This window comes from Oryzias latipes, chromosome 2 (assembly GCF_002234675.1).
Source record: "Oryzias latipes chromosome 2, ASM223467v1".
NCBI lineage: Eukaryota > Metazoa > Chordata > Actinopteri > Beloniformes > Adrianichthyidae > Oryzias > Oryzias latipes.
In genome coordinates this window covers 16,078,433-16,099,439 of record NC_019860.2, presented here as the reverse complement: position 1 = coordinate 16,099,439, position 21,007 = coordinate 16,078,433, and the positions used below count along the sequence as shown (strand labels likewise).

At 39.5% G+C, this 21,007-nt stretch overlaps 1 protein-coding gene across 3 annotated transcripts in view; it reads right to left on the bottom strand.

Annotated features, from left to right (window-relative positions):
• Nucleotides 1–20,706, bottom strand: part of LOC101163306 (beta-1,3-galactosyltransferase 1-like) — a 148,540-nt gene extending 127,834 nt beyond the window's left edge. The window contains exons 1-2 of one of the 3 annotated variants that reach the window (XM_023965352.1): nt 20,611–20,682; nt 20,424–20,490 (exon numbers count right to left, since the gene is read on the bottom strand). The gene's annotated coding sequence lies outside the window, so the exon portion shown is untranslated. Of the gene's footprint in view, nt 1–20,423; nt 20,491–20,610 lie in introns of all 3 variants that reach the window. The other 2 variants (XM_023965349.1, XM_023965358.1) reach the window with 2 other exon arrangements.
• Nucleotides 20,707–21,007: the final 301 nt, after the last annotated feature.

Sequence of the window (21,007 nt, the reverse complement as noted above, 5' to 3'; positions counted from 1 at the left end):
GCTATCAAGACATTGGACACCTATAAAAAAGGCTGTTTGGGAAGACAAAGCAGCGACGAAGTAAATGATTGGAAAAAGATGCATCAAAAAGCAGTGTTTTTCAAAATAAAAATAATCCATGATGATTTCTATTAACTATTGGTCATTGAGAGGACTGCATGGACTTTGGGTTATGTACATGGCTAGCAGATTTCATCTGTGTCCACGTTTATACTTGTGCACTGTTCTATGTTTGGTTATTTAATGACGCTGCCAAACCAAAACTTTTACAAGAAATGTTTTTGTATTGTGTGTAGCATCCAGCACATTTGGCATTAGGATGCCACATGTGCTGGATGCTACATACTAAGTGCATGCTACATACTAAGTGGATTTAATGCATGCTTATGTGTTCATTGACAGATTTGTGATAAAACTGAATGGATAATATAAACATCAGTGTCATGATCTGGTCAGTCTCCTCCCCCTCCATCTCAGTTCCACTCCTAACCACCACCAGCTGTCGCCACTCAACCTCATCAGCCTGCAGTTTAAAAGGAGACTCAACCCCATCATTCAACGCCAGATTGTTGTCCTCTATGGTGACTAAGCCTGGTCTCTCGTCTAGTTTTGCTCTGTTGTTTATCTGCTCTCGTTCTGGCTCTAACATTGTTCTCCTGCTTCAGGAAACCCTCACCACGAGTGACGTCCGGTGGACTCTCTATAATCAACCCCCTCGGAATACGGCGGACATCTCGGCCTTTTGCTAAACGCTCTAACTCCTCCAGCCTCGCCACACGCCACAGCCATCTCTTAACCATCGCCATCTCAAGCTACATCTTCCCGGAGAGGAATTTAAATAAACTCTTCTTATCTGCTACTCACCAGTCTTGTTTCTGGGTTCCAGCACCTGGGTCCGCCACGATAAGGATAACATGACAATCAGCGGAAACAAGGAATCCAACAACCAGAGTTTTTTAAAATTGCATTTAAGATTCCACCATAACTTCAACCTTATATATTTTCTTTCCCTCTCCCAGCACCAGGGTGCTAATTTGAAAGAGGTTAACATGTGGTACCAAGCCAATTAGCTAAAATCTGGACTACAATAACCACATAAAGGGATTTAAATTATTAACCATAACTTTAATGTGTTTGGAGTTTGATCTTATGTTCTCTTTGGCTTTCACTGAATTATAACTTGAATATATTTTTCATTACACTTTCACTTGTATTTAAAAACTATCCAACCAGAAGTGAAACCCTGATAAATGCCAAGTAAACCACCAAGGAATAAATGTCTGAACCGTTTATGCACTTGGAAATTGCGTCCACTCTCTTCCAAGTGAAACCTATAATGCCTGCAGCTGGTTAAATATGAAAAACCATCTTCAGAACATAATCAACTGTATCATGAAGAATGCAGAGAGTTCACATATTAGATGGGATGCCGCACTCGTCTCACCCAAACACGCATTAGCCCGGCCTCGTTGGATCATATTTTCTTAAAGGCAACTAGATAAGGCAGACATTCCTGAACTAATCTAGGAAGATAAAAGGATCTTCAGAGTTATAGCTCCAGAGAAGCCATTTATCATTTGCCGATCCAGGCGTTCATGTTGTAAAGCATGTATGCAAGCTGAACTGAAGGCTAATGGAGTGCCACACACTGTTTTCAAATCTATCCACAACACATTTAAAGGCTTGTCTGGAAAGATAAGTCTGCCTGGAGAATGAAATTGACAAAAAAAAAAAAAAAAAAAACACACAAAAAAAACACTTGGATGCCTGAGACTAAAGACGCTCCAAGAACTGATTATGCCAAACAAACCAAAAATCAATTTTTTTTTCTATCTTTGTGTTTTCCTTTGTGCCCAAGAAGAAGAGTTTTTTTTTTCTCTCCTGCTGTGCCACCATGGGAGCATGGTAAAACTGGAAAGAAAGGATTCCTGCCGCCATAAATAAAAAGGGGAAATTGATTGTGTGCACTTGCTCAGATAAACTCCCAATATTGTTTCGGATTCGTCAATTTTTCCACCGCATTGGCCTGCAAGATCAGAGCAGTGGTTTGTTTTTGCTGTGTATCCCAAGCACTGCCATTTCATTCATCAAATCGATTAGTAGCTGGCCTTTGAAATAAGACTTTCACATAGATAGACGTTGCAAAATCCTCCCAGAGTTGAACCAAAAACCTCTATAGGGAGGTATTCCTTATAGATCACCAAAACCACAAACTGCAAAAAAATTGCATGTTTTTTTTAGTGCAGCTTTATGGTAGCCTGGTGCCAACAACTGGAGAAACAAAAAGGTGCCAGGTGGATGTTTTAAATGACCTGAAAATTATTGGATCTTCTGAGTTTTGCGTGCACCGGCGGAAAAAAAAAACCAAAGTGCTAAAAAGGGCAAGATGATTCCTTATTTTGGCTCAAAAGTGGGGTTTTGGTAGTTATTGACACAAACTTGTTTTCTACTAAAATCGAGCCACTGGTTCCACTCTGCCACTTCAAAAGAAAGGTCTCCTTTTCACAGACACTGAGCTGAGTCAGTGCCAAGTCGCAACACCATCTATTGGGACTGAATAGATCTGTTCAAAGAGGAACAAAAAAAGTTTGAAGGAGAACTTTGATGGAGCCACACAAGTATACCTTTCTTGCCTCCAAACCTGGTCCAGTTCTATCCTAAGACAGAAAATGATCTGTTTATTGCTGTTGCCTTTTGTTTTCTTAAAGGCTGTTTCTGATTGGTTATCACAAATTTACAGAAAACATTGGGTCTTGGAACAAGCTTGGGTGATCTTTAACCCTTTAACACCTGAGATGTCGGCAGCGACAAATAACTATCACACGGTTTTTGACAAAACTCAACTCTTTCACCATTTCACACGATCAACGTGAACCACCTGATTCTAATCCCAAAAACAGTGGCTTTCCATTGCGTCTTGGCACCGATAACTAACCTAAGGTGATGCATATCAGTGTAAGGCTGTCTTCCCCGCTTCATAATCTGCTCAAATTCATGTTTCACTTTTCATGGAGTCCTTTTTCTCTCCTGTGGTCCGTTGCATTGACTATAGTCCCTACAGTAATATATATGAAGTTTTGCGTAAACAATTGCAGAGTTCTGGTAGTTAAAATAATGTCAACAGAGGAGCTAAAGCTTCGGTATTAAAGGGTTCAAGCTAAAAGTCACTGCTACATTGATAGAAAGCCAAAAAACTTGTGCAAAATAAGAGTTTAGCACTAAAGTAGAACTGAAACCCACTTGGTGGAAAAGTAGATCTTGACTTGAGACTTGGGGGTCACTGTGTCTAGTCGGACACATGCCCAGTGCTTTTGAGATGGACAATGCAATTGTCACACCAACCTCTCATCCTGTAGGAAATGTTGAACAACGTTAAGCTTGGCAGCAACCGGCCACTAAGATTAAACAACTATAAAATATGATCTGCTGACGGAGTGGAATTGTTTTCTAGTCGTAATTTCGGGTATATCGACATACTTGTGTCATAAAACACACTTATTTAGAAAGCTAGCCGTGTTCTGACAAACAAAATGGGTAACACTATCCTCAAAGGTCTGAATAAAAAACGGCCGGTGGACCAGAGCGCTTTACAGTGACAAATCCCATTCACACATGCACACACACGTCTGCCATCCAAGGCGCAAATCAGACCACCAGCAGAAGACATGTGGGGTTCAGTGTCTTGCCCAATGACACACAGACAGATGAGGTGGGATACGAACCTACAACTTTGTAATCAGAGGTCTTCCTCTACACTACAGCGGTCAAGATTATCAAAATGGACATTAATGTGTGGTAGACGTTACACCACAAAAATTGATGTTCCGAATGTGTTGCACTGACATAAATGCATATCGAATTCCCAATTTTGTCCCCAAATTATCCCAATTTAGTTTAAAAGTTACCAAACCAATTTTCTTTCTCCTTTTTTTTAATATTTTGACTCTTCAGATGACTTGACCTGGAAATATTCCCTACAACTCCAGAGTTGAATTTATCAATTAAGACTGATTAATACTTTATTTTAAGATTTAAAACTCCTAACATTACGTGTGAAGTTGTGGATAAGAAAACCACAGTCAATATGATGAGGAATAATAATTTGAAAGTGTTTTGCTTTCCTTTATTCCTGATTTTTATGTTTTCTGACCAAAGCATGCTTTACCTGTTTTATTAAACTTGTGGCAATTTTGTCAGCTTTTTGGGGGGAAATTAAAATAAAATAAAAATAGCATAACAAATCATCTTTGAAGTGTGGACTTAACGCACCCTGAGATCCACTTTATTCAGACCTGGTTTAACATGTTTAACATAACGCTCAACAAGCAAGGCCAATTTAAATGACAGGAGCTCAATAGAATGACAGGAGCTCTGAGCTGCACAGAGAATGAAAGGTAATCTCCATAAACTGTAACCGCAGTGACGCCAGCCTGTTGTGGAATGAAAGTGGCTTGGGCTTGATGGCATTTCAATATTTCTGCGGCACAGTCAACAGTCAAACAATGTTATTACAGCAGGGCTTAATAGAAATAGTTTGGGCATCAGCTAACCAAATATTTAAGGAATATTAGGAAAACATTTGTTTGTATTACGTGGCCATAATGTCTTCCAATGCAACTTATAAAATTACATAAAGTCTGCTTTATTAGGTAAGTAATAGCCTCTGCATCTAGGGTGCATGTTGTTTTTACAGCAACCGCAACTGCTATTTAGCTCAGCCATTCGAGAGGAAATCAGAGTACAACTGCTACGCCTCCACATAAAGAGGAGCCAGTTGACAGGTTTTACACTTCTTGACAATCATGTCCAACCGAGGGAGGCCCCCCCGGCAGATCCAAGACAGGCTGGAAAGATCGTATCTCCCGTCTGGTCTGAGAACGCCTCAGTACCCTCATAGAAGAGGTGGGACACAGCGGTCTGAGCATTCTCGCAACACAAAATCCGGACAAATAGAAGTGGAAGGATGGATGATATTTCTCTTTCCTTTTATCTCTGAAGTGACAATAAAGAACACACCTTCTGCTCAGTTATCAATGCGCCGTCTGAAGCCCAAGAAAACACGGAGCCAGGGTTTTAGTAACACCTGATGCACAAAAAAACAACAGTTTGTGGCTTGATGTGACACTGAGTAGGGATTCAATTCTGATGCGAAGTGAGTTATTGTTCTGTTAATCTGACCTGTAATTTTTGGTAATATGGAAAGATGACTAATAAATCTTAATGAAGAAAGCATGCAATCACTTTAAATGACCTTCTGACTGCTTCCACAGGTCAAAGGTTGTAGCCATTGTTCAAAATGCAAGTATACAAGGACAGAGTTTACCAAGTCAATGTTACTTGTTTTTTTCTGACGAAATAAGTAGAGCCAAATTTAAGGCATGGCTATGCAAAACTGGTTATGCAAAACACCTATAACGCCAATTTCAACTTAAGTAAAGGCAAATGGGAGGCCAGCTGGCAAAATACTTATAACTGTACTCTTTGTAATTCAACATGACTAAGTTTGACTTGGAACAAGATAACACAATTCAAGCCCTACATTAGTCATACTTTGCAATTTTTACTTCCCATCAAAGATGACAAGTATCTAAAGTGACCAAGAAACCATTAAGAAGGGCGCTAAAGCGGCCATGTTCAATGAAAAGTCTATGTCAATGCGGGTTTTGGGTTTCCGGGTTTAAAACTTGTGTTCGTGTGTTACCACGCACATTTTTAAGACTGTTTTCGGGCTCTACGTTTAAATCGTGCAGCAATTGAACGCATGTTGAAAGCTAAACAAGGTCAAATTTGGACCAATCGGGGACTCAGAATTAGATGACATCTCTTTTCATTTACGGAAGTGCCAACTGCTTGAAAAACGGATCATGGAGGAGAAATAAATAATTGCGGTTCATAACCGGCGAGAATTATGCGACACCAAGTATTTCATATATCGGAATAGAGCTGTGAGAGAAAAAGCCTGGAGCAAGTTTAGTAAGATTTGTACGAGTTCGACATTTCCCACAAAGCCTCTGTCAACTGCTAGTATCAGGTAACGAAAGCCTTTATGAAGACTGAATATGCATTCCAGAGTACGTATCACATACCCGGTTCGTCCATGGCTTTAGATGTCTTGTTACTATAAACAAATCAATCTTTGTTTAATGTTGTATAAATGGATGAATTTTATTTGCCAAAGTGGTTATATGTAGTATTTGGAAAATATTGTGCAGTAAAAGGTTTTATGGATCTTCATAAAGCGGCGCATCTTCTCGGTTTACCAACGCTGCACAAAAACCTTTTGAGATATTTTTGATCGCTGTGTATCTCATAAAAACAATTCAAGGTCAGTGAACACAACCAGAATCCATGAATAAGGCACACTGAACTTAAGGGCTACTTTTTAAAGATCAAAGAATTTAAGTATGTTTTATATGGTATTTTTTTCTTTTTAGATAAAATATTGATTGTATGTGCTAAAATATTTCAATTGATTGTAATAAAAAGAATTAGCAATAGTTATTTGCGTTTGAAGGCCAAAGGCCCTCCAGTCTAACAATATTCATTGCGTTTAAGATCAAAATGTTTCAAAGTAAATTTTTTGAAGTACAGCCACTCGCATTGTCATTACAATTTCAGATAAAGGGAAATAAATGAAGCCTGAACACATGCTGAATGAAAATTCTCTCTCTCACTCACCATTCAAGCGGCATAAGTTTGTGTCATTCGACCTTTTTAAAGCAGCCTCGCGGGCGTCCAGTCAAGAAACAAAGGAGGCTACTTCGAAAGGAAGACACAAACATCCATCCCGTCTCGTGTCTTTGTGCACCTGTGCTTCGTGCTCACATTCGCCACACAAAGGAGGCATTTATCCGCTGTTCAGTAACCTTGCAGCTCCAACGAGCCTGCACAATGGAAAAGTTTAGCAGCGACAGCTCACTTCTGAGAGAGCGGCCCACTCCAGCGTGACACATGTTCTCAGCACAAACACGATCCTCCCACTGCAACACTTTACTCACTTTTCACTTATTGCTTTCTCTTGCAAAGACAAGCCTCTGCTTCCAAGGACAAAGTGTAAAGAGAATTTCTCAACCCAAAACTATAGTTTTTCAAAAATGTATAAAAGAAATAGCAAAGCGTGCAACTTGCTACAGAGCAGTGGACAAGTCAGCGAAAAAATAAATGAACAAATTAGTATTGTTTGTCCTCAAATCTATAATATATACCCACAGAGTAGTTTTTCATTAGCATTTTATGCAAACAAGTTAGCATTTTGTCATGTCCAGTACTCTGTAGTGAACCAAATACAAAAAACATCTTTTAGATACAATTTTTTGTTTCTTGTTTATAAGTAATGTCATCAAACTGTGACAAAGCCTTGTCCAAAAAGTCTCCAAAGAACTTTCATGCTACAGCTCTAACCTGCAACACCATCTACTTTTTTATGTTTTCTTTAATACCTACTAAAAAAATGCTAACTCGTACGCAAAAAATGCTGACCCCCCTCACACAAAAATTCCAACTATTACGCAAAAATGCAAACTCACATGCGAAAAATGCTTATTTGTGCACAAAAAATGCAAACTTGTGCACCGAAAATGCTAATAAAATGCACATTTATGGCCATAAAATCGTTATTTGCAGCAACTAAAGAGTAATTTGTTTGCACAAAATAGCAATTTGTGCAGACCAATGCAGTTGGAGGCAGTACACTAGTTTAATTGATTAAGCATTCACCAATAGAAGAATGAAATGCTTGAAGGCATAAAAATTAAAGGTAAAGGTCAATTTTACATTTGTAGAGCGCAGTGTTGATTCAAGTGTTTTGAGCAATGAATACACTGTCAAGAAATAGACACTGGCACACTTAACCGTCTCAAAAGATCTGTACCATGCCGGAGTCTCCTGAACCATTCTCTGATCCACCTCTACATATTTCATTTAATCTTCTTAGACCAGGGGTCGGCAACCCAAAATGTTGAAAGAGCCAAATCGGACGAAAAAAACAAAAAACAAATATGTCTGGAGCCGCAAAATATTAAAAGCCCTATTAAAGCCTTATAATGAAGGCAACACATGCAATATGTATCTATATTAGCTATATTAGCCTACTATCAAAATGACTTAGTTGCTACAAATACATAATGAGCATTATTAAAGATTAAATGTTTATTTACCCTGCAGTGCATTCTGCGGAGAACGACGCGTCACGTGACTGCTCTGTTGTGCAAGTTTAACTTCATTACAATTCACGTGTTCTAAACAGACGACAAAGTGACACAAAACGTCACCCCTGAACAACCATCGGACTGTGTTGTGTAGCAGGTGATCAAAATATTTCCTTTCAACTTCATCAAGCAATGCACGGAACTGACGGTGATTTGATTTACATCAGCCACCTGCCTACCGGTCCGGTAAAAGTAAAAAAAAATAAAAATAAAAAAGCACTGCTGGTAGAAAGGTGTGTCGCAGGCTATGACGCAAATTTTCGTTGACAGAAATGTTGAAATTGTGGTGGCGGTCATGTGCATTTTAGGTCTGTTAGCAGCAGGGGATTGTGGGATGTGGGATGATGATCTAATTAGGGCTCAGCATGAGCGTTTCTGTTTGACCACGTGTCTTTTCATATGGCAGTTTTGTTGTTCCACCTTAGTTTATTCTTCCTGTTGTGTTGGTTCTTTATATTGCACCATGAGTGTGGAAGGGGGAGAGGTTGATGACGGCTGTGCAATGTTCAATGTGGTGTGTGTTCAAAATAAATGGGCTTGATAGGCCGGAAAGAGGCTGCGCTCTCAGCTTCTCTTTTTGGCCCCTCCTTTCTAAGACTGTTCGGGGTCGTGCGGAGTATGGGACACGGACAGGTCTGTAGCGCAGCCAGTTGATTGACAGCTCAACATTTTTGACAGCTTGGCTCCCGTATCGTCCGCTGCAAGTGACGTACCTGCTGAGCGTTACAATATTTATTCTACACATTCTTACAGCATTGGAAAACGTTAAGAATGTTTGTGTCTTGTTTTTCCTCCTACAGAAACCATTTTAAAACAAGAAACATATTTCTCTCCCCCATCTTTTTACATTTTCAAAAATTTTTGAAAATGCTACAGGGAGCCACTAGTGCAGCGCTAAAGAGCCGCATGCGGCTCCTGAGCTGCAGGTTGCCGACCCCTGTCTTAGACCATAGAATAAAGTAAACAAGCCATGTGATTAAACCTAAAATACAGTAAGATTGATGGGCGAAAATAGATCCTAAAATCTCACCAAATTGGAGAACCTGGTTTTTACAACTGGTGTAGGGTAAGAAAAACTGGCTTGTTGAGGTAGAGTTATTCCCCGTAATGGGTGTATTTGTTTAGCTTATAGGAGTGCCCTTGGGTTCATCAATTAATATGGCATCTTACACAAAACCTAGGGGTGATAGATGTATTCCAGAGATTTTGACTTTATTTAGAATTAATCAGATGTACATGTCAAAGATATGGAGAGGTCTTCCATATATTCTTAATGGTACTTCTTTTGTCCCATCAGAGCTCACTTTGGACAATAGCGCCTCCAAATGAGCATCCGATGGAATATGTCCAGCCAGTTTGGCTGTCTGCTTATTGTGTCATGAGTGAAAGCAAACCTAAATTGATAAAAGTGTAGAATTATGTACCTGTGCAGCTATATTTATGTAAGAACAAAAGTTTTACTGGCACTGTAAGTAGACAGTTTTAAAAAAATAAAGTTTAAAACAAAAATAAAATAATTTATTCCATTCTTTTGCACATGGATGTGCTTCCTGAAGACACCCAAAGGAGATCAAAACCCTCAGATCTGACACGTCAAGGGAGAATCTACAAAGCATCTCTATAGGAACAGAGGAGTAAACTGATGGAATGAAGCTTCAGAAAGTGGGTGCAAATTAAGAGTGACATAAACTTGACAAGAAGCACCGAATAATAGTCTCTAGACCATTTGAGAGTTATTTTGTAGAAGATGTAAAGGAATTATTTGTGGAGAAAAAAACATTGACAAAACATTTCTTCTACATACATCATTCAACAAGACAAACATTTATTCTTGTGAAAGAATTATAAAAACAATTTCTCTGATCCTATTTGGAAATAGCTTTATATGCGTCCAAAAATCTATGAAGAACAAAAGTTTCAGTCAAAACGGTCATGATCTTATTCAGCAAGCACATTTTCAAGTGAAAACAACCAAATATAAAGCTATCTTGTGTATCTACTGAGCACCACCACTACCTTTCACAGGTGTAACTACAAATTATCCTCATTATTCTCAGTGGAGTCTAATTGTTTATAATTGGAATGAGGTGTTCTTTTCAGCAGGGATCCTTGTGATTTCTTTATCTTTAATAAGCACAATCATCTTCTAAGATATTCGAATGACAAGAAAAAGAAAAAGAACAATTTCACATCAACTCGTATGACCTCTACAATTGCTAAAAAGCATTATTTGTGTTATTTAAGGTCCGAATTTCAATTACAGTTCCAAGACTTTTCATATCTTTCACTTTTCACATCTTTCACCAAATGAAACAGAATAAATTGAGCTTCTAAGGTTATAATTAGGTAGTAAACTTGGACGGTCGCTTTTGCAGTCGGCAAAACTTTTGGAGGAAGTAAAATATTTTAAAAAACATATTGATATTTCATTTGAAAGGCTTGAAAAGCATTTTATTGAATTGTACTTTTTTGCCATGTTTTCTCAAAACTCGACAGCGCTCCTAATATAACAATTTAGTGTGCCTTATGTAGGAATTCTGGTTGTGCATTAAAAAAAATCTATCAGTGTTCTATCAGTTCATGTCGACGTAAACAAAGAATGAACTAAAAAAGTGGGTGTATTGTTCTGTATCTCGTTCGTTACAACGGTTGAGTTATTGCAACTTTCCTGTTGTGTTGCTCTCTGCAAGACTGGTGGTTGCAGATAAAAGAGGCTAACTTAAAGAACAACGCAGTTTGCTAGAAAAACTTCCTGTCAACCCCTCTGACCAATCACCCGCCTCTTTGCTTTACCGGGCATTCTGGGTTGTGTAGTTATACCATTTTATAACTGTTTTGATTGCACAATACATTGTGTATTTTCAAAGCTATTTTAGACTAAAATGGATCACAGGTAGATTAGGAAACAAAATTGCTTTCATGAGCTCCATAAACGAACTGACGTTCTTACTTGTGTTTTTTTTTAAATGTTCTATTGTGTGTAATTCTACGTTCACACCAAGCATGGTGCTTGCTAAGCACTAGTTCTTGAAGCCCACAGTGTTTACACTGGACAAGCAGGGAGGGGCTTCTTCTTCTTCTTTTTCTACTGTTTACTAGCGCACGTCTGCCCCCTACTACTGGAAGAGGCTTGGTGCAAAATGTCAGAATGGTGCAAATCTCACGATTCTTACTCCACGCTTCTCCTTTCACCGCTCTTTTCCAACACATGAAAGACTTGGTGTCACAAAATTTCAGCCGGGAACAAACTGAAATAATTAATTTCTCCTTCATGATCAATATTTAAATGGTTGGTACTTACGTTAATTAAAAGGGTCGCCATCCATTCGTCAAGACTAAATCAGAGTCCCTGATTGGTCAAAGTTAGACATGGTTCAATCTGCTATGCACTAATATGAAACACTAACAAAGTGTTTCATATCAGTGATAAGTTGCTATTCTCTACTTCCAAATCTGTTAGAACTACGCTAATTGTGTACAGAGTTGAAGAGTTACGGTAGTCGAAAGAATGTCAACACTGGAGCTAAAGCTCCGGAACTAAAGGGTAAGAAAAGCAAACCTCAAGGATAAAGTTACTTTAATATGCATCAACTGCAACCAACTATCTTTTATAATTGCTGCTGTGTCTGCTTTAGCGAAGATTAATGATGCCGCGTATGCTTTTTGAGCGCGCTGCATATAACATAATTAGGTCTAGAAGTCAATCGCAGCCATTCAGGTGGGTTAGCGAGGTCCACGGAGGAACGCGCGCTCATTGAGAGCAGATTGTTATCGGTGGCGCACATGGCACGAAATTAATATCACCTGCCTGTTTATTGAAAGAGATGCAGAAAATGTAATACAAGACGAGTCCAAAATTTAATAAAAACTCCTCCAAGGCGGCTGAAGGGCAGCCTGCTCTCTGGATTTAATTAGCAAGCTGGAGAACTGAAAAGACTTCAACTTTTCATCCGATTTTCCCCCTCAAATCCTGCTGCATTATATCAGTGTGGAACCATGTGGGGTTTTTCTAAAGAGGATTAGAGTGAGGAGGGAGGAATCAGACTAAAAAATACTTCTTGGATTCCAGTGTGTGTCTTCAGAATGGAAAACAGAACAATGCTCTCCAAAAGTCCTCTATGTGACTTTTTTTTTCTTCCTAATCAAAAGCTTTTGCGTTGAAGCAAAACTATTGCAGAGGATGGGCTTAAAAAAAAGAGAAAGAGGTTCCCGTCATGAGCAGAGGAATGAACATCTGCAGAGAGGAGGCCAAAGCGTCCCTTCATCAGTTCAGAACACCAGAGGCCTATCGGGCAGAAGAATCGCACCAGCAGAGGGCAGGCGGGCTCATCCCTCCACCCCATCGCTCTTTGACCACTCCAATGAAGATTCAATCATCTTTTTGACCGAAGAGGAAACAGAGGCACATATGGTTGTAGTTGGCAAACCAGCAAAGCGCCATCATAAGAAGCCAATTAAAAGGGGTAAACAAAAAAACCCATGTAGAAGTGATTGGGCCTCGCCCCATGCTGAACTGTGGTGGGGGAAGCTGCGGCGGATCCCACTCTAGTGGGGGCCACGGGATGGGAGCCACAGCTGGTGGAGGACAAGAGAGAATGCAGGGGAGCTCTTCCTCCTTCTATCCCAACAGTGAGCCTGTGATAAACATGAGCTGACCCTAAGGGCTACGCACGAAAGGAATGAAGATGAAATTCAGCTTTTCATAAAGACTCCGGTGAGAAACAGACTAATTGAAGAATGTGGGCCGGCAGCGGTTTAATCAGCCAGGAGGATGTTGCGCCACTTCAGGTCACCATTTTTTTTTTTTGTTGTTGTTGATAATATGCTGGCTTATATCAGCAGAAAAATGTAATATTTAACAAAAACAACAGAACTCTGAAAGTTTGAAGTTCCTCATTGACTGAAAGCAGAAACCCCGCCAAAGGTCCCAGATGAGGTGAACAAAAGACTGCTTTAAATGTTTTTGAAAAAAACCATCTGCATTGATTTTCTGCATTCATATCGGCAAAGTAAATACTTGCCGCCTCTTGTGACCCTCACGGTGGTTGCCATGACAACAGTGGCCTAATGAATTTGGGGCCAGGGCCGTACTCTGCGCATCTTTTAAACTTCTGTATTTGCAAAGTGGCCCCAAATGTTTTGATAGTCCTTAAACTCCACAGGTGATGCCACCTTTGTCTAGCTGCCGCAGTAACACTGATATTCGTTATTATAGCGTGGGTGACGGTTGTAAAATTTGGTTGAAATTTCTTTTGTGTCGAGCCAAAAAAAAATTAAAAACTGCGCTGTTTTAAATCAAATTTTTACACTCCGAAACACCCAAATGAATTGAATCCAGGTGTAAAATTCAATGTTTGGGCTTTGATATGGACATAGGTTAGATTTGTTGCACTTATAGTTTGAACACTTTCATTTTTTAAAGCAGAAAAATTTACAAAAAAAAAACGTGTTAAATTACAATTCCTCAATCCTGTTTTAGCTAAAAATATTTAATATCAAAAAACGATTTAATCAAGAACTAATAATGTTCTGTACTGTAGGGAACTACCCTGAATAAAACAAAACTTTCTTTAGTCGTTAGAAGTTTATTATTTAGTTTTATTTTAATAGAAAGATCTAGACATTGACGGGAATACTGGTTACAACAGAAACGCAGAAGTTAGAAAAGCTAGAAAAAGTAAAATTATAATTAAATCTAACAAAAATATTTTTTTTAAGAAAAAGGTACATTTCTGTTGGATAAAACCCACAGACGGACTTCAGAAACTTTGGTTTATGCAGTAGCTTCTTGAGTCTTGTAAAGCTTAAATAAGACCTTTTCAGCCCTTTGTGAATTAAATATTTCATAACTTCACATTAAAGCTCAACTGACTTCACATTCCCGGCCACATTTGGGTCTCAGTGATTGTCCATGTCCACCAGGCCAGAGGTCTGTGCCAGTTTCGGTTTTGGCCTTCCAGTCGAGGAGGTCAATTTTCTGTTGGTTTTCCGAGGATCTGAACTAATCCGATCAAATAGTTCTGAGCATTTGTTTTTTGTTTTTTTGCTACTCGAGGGCCTCAAAAGCCTTTATAAACAAATGGTCTGTTTATGCATTTGATGCAGCTGAAAGGACAATTGGACGAATATAATGGCAGAATGGTCACAGTACGAGCGCTGGAGTCTATTATCTGTGTCTGCACAGATGCAAAGGACGAGGGCGGACAGCGTCCAGCCAACAAGATTTACAAATGATCCAATTAACATGGGGCAGCATTGAAAATGCAGTCATAAATGACATAAACAGCTCTAAATTTGACAAAAAAGGGTGCAAAGTAACATCACCAAACCTCCTACGAGACAGAAACCTTGTCTATGATAGCATCTATTCAAACAAATGGTTTCACAAATGGATTAAATGTGCAGTGTGTGTTTCTTTGGAAATCAAGCAAAGCAAATAAAGATACAAAGCAATTTTACTGACCAACAAGAAGGCTTCCTTCTTTAACCTATCAAAAGGTTATGAGCTGAATCGGCCTCTGGAGAGCCGTTCTAGTTTTTTTTTTTTTTTTCAACGGAGGAGGAGCACATTAAAAGATAATCCTGCCATAAAAGGGACACCACCTCTGAACAAAATCCACTTTTTACGATTCAGTGTAGAAAACAAACCCAGCTAGGCTCTCTGATTACTACATCCTTTCAACACAATGAGTCCCAAGAACTGTTTAAATGCATCTATAGATTGATGTCGTCTACAATGATGCGTGATTGCACCCAAGCTATTATATGCACTGCACACAGACAGGGGTTGGAACCTCTAATCAGTGAAATAGGTGTTTTTTCCAATGGTACCCAGTGCTACTGATGGCTTAAAATCAATGGTATTGATGTTAAACTCTTTACTTTTAGTAACTGGTCTCAGTTATCAAGACCTTTGGGAGAAACTCTGATTTTCCAACTTTATTGAATTGGTAAAGGTTCTGTTTTTTTGTTTTTTTTGCTACAGGAAGTCTATTTTAGTTTTTCTTTGTTTGTTTTCAGTGGTATATCATTCCCCCCCCCCCCCCCCCCCTAAAAAAAAAAAAAAGAAGTAGCTAGAAATTTTCAGCAAAAAATGTTCATGAAGATACTGGAGAAATTACCAGAACTATAATGAAAAGCCTGCACTTTATCTTTTACATAAACAAAAACATTTTATAAATAAAGGTTAGAATTTGATTTTCCAAAACTAGCTAATGCTGCAGCCAGCAACTCTACCCCTCTCACAGAGGGCTGACACTGTTATCGGTGAATCTGCCCCTCCTACAGATAGCTTACGGTGCATTCAATAACTCTACCCCTCCCACAAACAGCTGACGCCGTTGCCAGCGACTTGACCCTTACCACGGCTGACACTATAGTTGGTGACCCCACCCTCCCACTTATGGCTGACAGTACAGCCAGTGACTCAGCGGACGTTGCAGCCAGTGACTACCGCTCTGACAAAAAGCTTATGCTATAGCTAGTGACTCCGCCCTTCCTACAGATGGCTGTTGCTGTAGCCAGTGACTCTATCCCTCTAGCAGACAGCTAAATCAGGTTCACAATTCTAGTTTACCTTAAGTTTGAAATGAGTGGCATCAACTGAAAATGTAAATAAAACCAAAGCGCTGACTAGATTGTTTAGTTATAGTTTACAAAACGTCTGATGCCAAACACAGCGCAAGCCATGAGTGGACGTCAGGAATACAAAATCAATCCTACTTAAATGGGATCTAAGTTGCATAGTAAAGGCAGAATTCTGAACAGCAAAACTGCATCAATGCAGACATGGAAGCCCCTTGAAATGGTCAAGACATATAACTTAATAAAACCTTTGTTTTAAACACAATGTTTCTTTAAGATTCCAGTAACCCAACTAAGAGTAAAGCAATATATAGGACACATACAAGTTAAAAGTCATGTGATGTTGCTACTCCATTTATTCAACTTAGTCTCTCTAAAGCTGAGGTGTATCGATTCCGGCTCTGTGGTTAGTGAGGAGGGGCTTAAACTGAAGCTCAAAAACTGTGGTTCTCACGACCATGCAGATCCCTTCGCTTTGAGAGTCGCTATAGATTTGCTAAATCTCTCCCCTCTGTCAGAGTCAAACAGCGAAAGAAGAAGGCTTCTACTCCAATCCTGGCGGATCAGCCGGGCTCGCTGTATTTCTTCGGGTTTGAAAGGTTAAATCGGCGAATGTGATTCTTCACATTGAGCTTCTTTGAAACATTCATCGCTTCCCGTCACTCAGAGGTGTGCGTCATCTTGAAATGACCTCTCGCTGCTTTTGCAACAGCGATCTTAACTGATGCAAATATACAGAAGAAGAAGCCTTTTTCTCCCTGATTGTGTGTCCACACTACAAAGCGATCCGACCAAAAACGGAGTGATTTCAGAGGAAAAGATGATTAATTTTTTTATAGTAGCGCCAAACATTAAATAAAATGACGTAAACGGTTAGGCCAAATTTACTGAAGGTTTTTTATTTGCCAAAAAAAAAACAAAAGGCAAAAGAAGAAAAGGTGCTTTAATGTGACATAAATCTAAATGTAGAAATGTTGAAGTTTTGTTCAAGTGGGATAAAAAGATCATTTAACAGTTGGTAATATTGAAGACATTGTGTTTTTGGTGAGCAATCCACAGATTAACTACAGAGGTGCAATGTTTTGCAGCATTTTAATTGACAAACTAGTGCTAAAACTGTAAGAACGACACCTCAGTGATGACGAGACTCAACCTATGAGGAAATCCTGTTTTGGTGACATGGAAGCTAAGTGTGCCATTAGATAAACCTGTCTGAGAACTGTTTTTTTTTAACATTTCTCTCCAGGAGAAACGCGTCGCTGCAAACCCCACTATGCACGGAAATTACAGAAATGTGGAAAATCCAAAACTGCTTTGTGTGGTACGGAATTGTGGATGTAGGCTGTCACGGAAGACGGATTTGAACAAAAGTAGACAATGTCCTGAGGTCTAAATGAGATGTCTGCAACAAGATTTGGTCAAAATGTGAGAGAGAAATGGCACGGCAGCTCCCTTTGTGCCCTGTTAAATAAGCCTCAGTTGAGACTCCAATATATTGGCATTTGCTTGGTATTTTTTTGTTTTTTCAGAATTCTATAAAACTAATTTAGACTATTGTTCATCATTTTGTGTTTTATTCCAAGCCATTCATGAATGCACCGTTTTTATGAGGTCTTCTTAAGGTCATACAAACACTGCACGTTTTAATTGGCTCCTATTATTTATACAATGATATGGTTACCAGGTTAACTAAATATGTTCGCTCTATACTTGCTGAATGTCACTTTTGAGATGGTGGGGTGTTCTAATCACAAACCTTTTTTTGAGAGCGTACACGCAAAATGTGCCAAAACCATAAACTTTTACTGTGCTGGATGGATAGTCGGTGACCTCCACCCACTGGGTTTGGCTTAAAGGAAGCCTAGCAACTCGGTTGGGTTCATCAGCCAATCAAAAACCACGCCTTTAAAAAGGTGATAGCTGATTAGAAACTACAATAATTAAAAGTCATCTCGCTCAGAGCTGTTGTGAAAAGTACATAAACTCAAAACATCAAAACAGTTTCAGAAACCAAGATGTACAATGTAAAGTTGGATTTTATGTAAAAATTGCTCTTTTTCCTGCTCCTAGTGGTAAGTACAGGAACTACAACATTTAGTAATTACTGTTCCGGTCAGACTCATTGGATATAAAGTTTTTGTTGGAATTTCGACTTAAGGTAAATCCTTTTGAACGAGCCTACATGGATCATAGGAAGTTACATTGATGAACATTAATGTATTACAACCATTATTACAAATGTAATTAAGGATTTTAGTGGGGGAATTAAGCTAAAAACATGTACTGCATGTTTGAATGAGCAAAGCGGTTAAAAGAGCGCCTAAAATGCAAAGTAAGTTAGTCACATTCAAGAGCGTTCATGTTAAATAGAAGATGCCAAAATTAGCTAAACAGCACAACTTGGTTATTGTCACATTTTTGGGGAGATTAACCAATAGAAATAATTGGGAAAAACGTCAAATTAGGGCTGACAAAAATTGAAATCTCAGATAATTTTTTTAACCAAATTCTATTTCCGATTTTAATTTTTTTTCTCCGTCTTTACTTTTTTTTTTTACTATTACAAACGACAGAATTAATACAACAGAATCTATTTAATTTTAACATTTACTTTGGAAGTAGGCCTGAACACAAAGTGCAACTAAATATAGGCTGTAAAAATGTCTGTGAAGGTGTTTTGCAAGCTACCGCTAGCTTGAGCATCTTTAAGAGAAACTTCTCGCAAACGACAGTCTGTGTTTCAGCTGTTGACTAATTTGTCGTGCTTCAACAACAAAAGCTCAATAGAAGCCCAAGAAACCCGAGTGCTGGAAACCGAAAATCCCAACTTTCCATAAAAATTTCTTCTTAAACACCAAATTGCATTTTAGCGATTAAAATAAAATTATTGCCTAGCCCAACGTCAAATAACCAAATAACATTGCGAACATTCAAATACGTTATAAACCCTAAAAAATGGTCAAAAAATAACTATAAAAACCGTAAAGAATTTTAAAGCATAAGCATTCAAGCTAAAAATGTTCTAAAGTCCTTCGCTACTGAACAGCACAAAGTTCGTAAAGAGATTTCAACAACGAAATACCTCATAACCAATGTAAACATGTTTTTACACGTGCTTTGTTAAACTAACATTTAAATATTCCGTATGGAGCTCTGACTTTACAACATGACAACTTTATTCGTGAAACTTGAAAAGAGGGTTTAAGGTTGACCTACAATGTTTTTGTTTTTTTTGCCCCACAAATCATTGGTTCGCACAATTCTAGCACATGAGATGTAGTTCCTCTCACTTCCAGAAGGTGTCAAGGCAATCAGCCATGAACTCTCCCCTCTGGCTCCACTCTCGGAAAGAGGAGTCAGCAGTGAGGACCAGCACAGCCGGCGTCCTCATGGCACACGAAATCGATGAAATGAAAAATGGTCCAAATTCAAAGTGAGGGTCTTCATAAACTGGCAGCTTCGGAAAGAAGATTATGGAAATAAAAAACAAAAATCCACACAGCTGTCACTTGATGGAAAAATCTCTTCTATTGCGAGAAGTTCTGCCCCCCCCCCCCCCCCCCCTCCCCAGAGGCAACAAAACAGCATCACAACACAGGCGGATCAGAACCGACAGTTTTCCTTTAAACCGTGTTTACACGTCAGAAGCTTGAATGGATTTCTGCTCCAGATGAATTGATGGTTTTATATCCACTTCTCACTGCGTGGACTGTTTTGTTTGGTTTTTCTACAAATACTATTTAACTTTGTCTTATCTACTCAACCAACATTAAATATTTCCAGAACCGGAATGTGATGAAATGAAGGCAATCTGACTGTGCCTGCATGGAGGGCTTTCCGTAAAAGCTATAACCAAAAAATCCTTTAATTTTCCTCAACTGTATGAAATGATTCCATGTAAAAACGCCTCAGAAGATCAATTCCATGTCCGTGTTGGCTTAATAAGTCATCCACTTTCGGAATATTGTCTGTTTCTGAGCTCCAACCAGATTCTAAAAGCAAAACCCAGATTATAAACGGATGGGAGGGCAAAATGACATCCATCAAAATGGGATTTTGTCTAATCCCCACTTCCAAACTCTGTAATCTGTTGTCAAAACTTCTAATAAATCTCCGCGTTCAGAGTCGTCTGAGATTACTGGAGGAGAATTCCGACGGCAAAACATATTTTTCTCCTCATAACCACTCCGTCCTCACTCCTGCTGACTCAAGAGAATCTGGCAGCGCAGGGACTAAAAGCCAAAAAAAGACAAACAAAAAGATGTGAAGAGGGGTGGTGGTGGTGGTGGGGGGGTGGATGTGGCTCCTGCAGCGCTCCTTTTCGGGATCTGGGAACAGCACGGATGCAGGAGGATCAAACCTGTAGGAGGGAGATGTGTCACAAGAGGGGATTTTCGGACGCTGGCTTCTTCCCCCCCTACCCTCACAGACTCAGCAGCATCACTTCTGCTGAGTCTGTGTGATGAGGCGGCGTGTTGACATTCACCCGACCCACGCTATGAAACAGAAGGCTGATGGATTATTCCAGTTTGGGTTGGATGACATGGATTAACAGCTAGATTAATCCCTGTGGGGCTGGAAGAGCACAATGGTTTACTAAAAAAAAGATTAAATAAAAAAAACTTCACCTACATGTAAAGGCAATAATCCTGTTCACTGGAGTTAAAGGAGTAAACGCAGGCGATGTTTCTGCATCCCTCTTAGAAGATGAGGAGAAAGGTCAAAAAGATGAAAAACACCGGTTGATGATGAGCCCCCCCTCCTACAGGAGCTCCTTGTAGCACCAAGGCGTTTTCTTAAAAAACATTTGAACACCTACCCCCGCTCTCATCCCGCTCCTGTCCTCCAAACTCGCGCTAGGTCCGCTCCACGCGCGCGGATTCCTCCTCTGTCTCTGCTGTCTCGCGCGCTGCCTGCTACACCGCGCTCGTGCAGCCGGCGAGGGGAGGGGATGTGGGGGGGGGGGGTAGGGGGAGGGAGAGCGGCCAATCAGCTTGCGGCTCGCGCGGAGGGAGAGAGCCACGTGCTCGCGTGAAAGACAGTGCTGAAGTCCAGGTTCAACAATGGAGGAAGTCCATTCCCATAGTACCCCACTTTGTTCTAATATTATTTCTGTTTAAATATAAGTTTTAGACGGATACCTGCAGGAAATGGGTCATTTCTTTCACCTCACTTTCTTCCTGGTACTGATTTTTCCAGTTTGTGCTTTTTCCTTT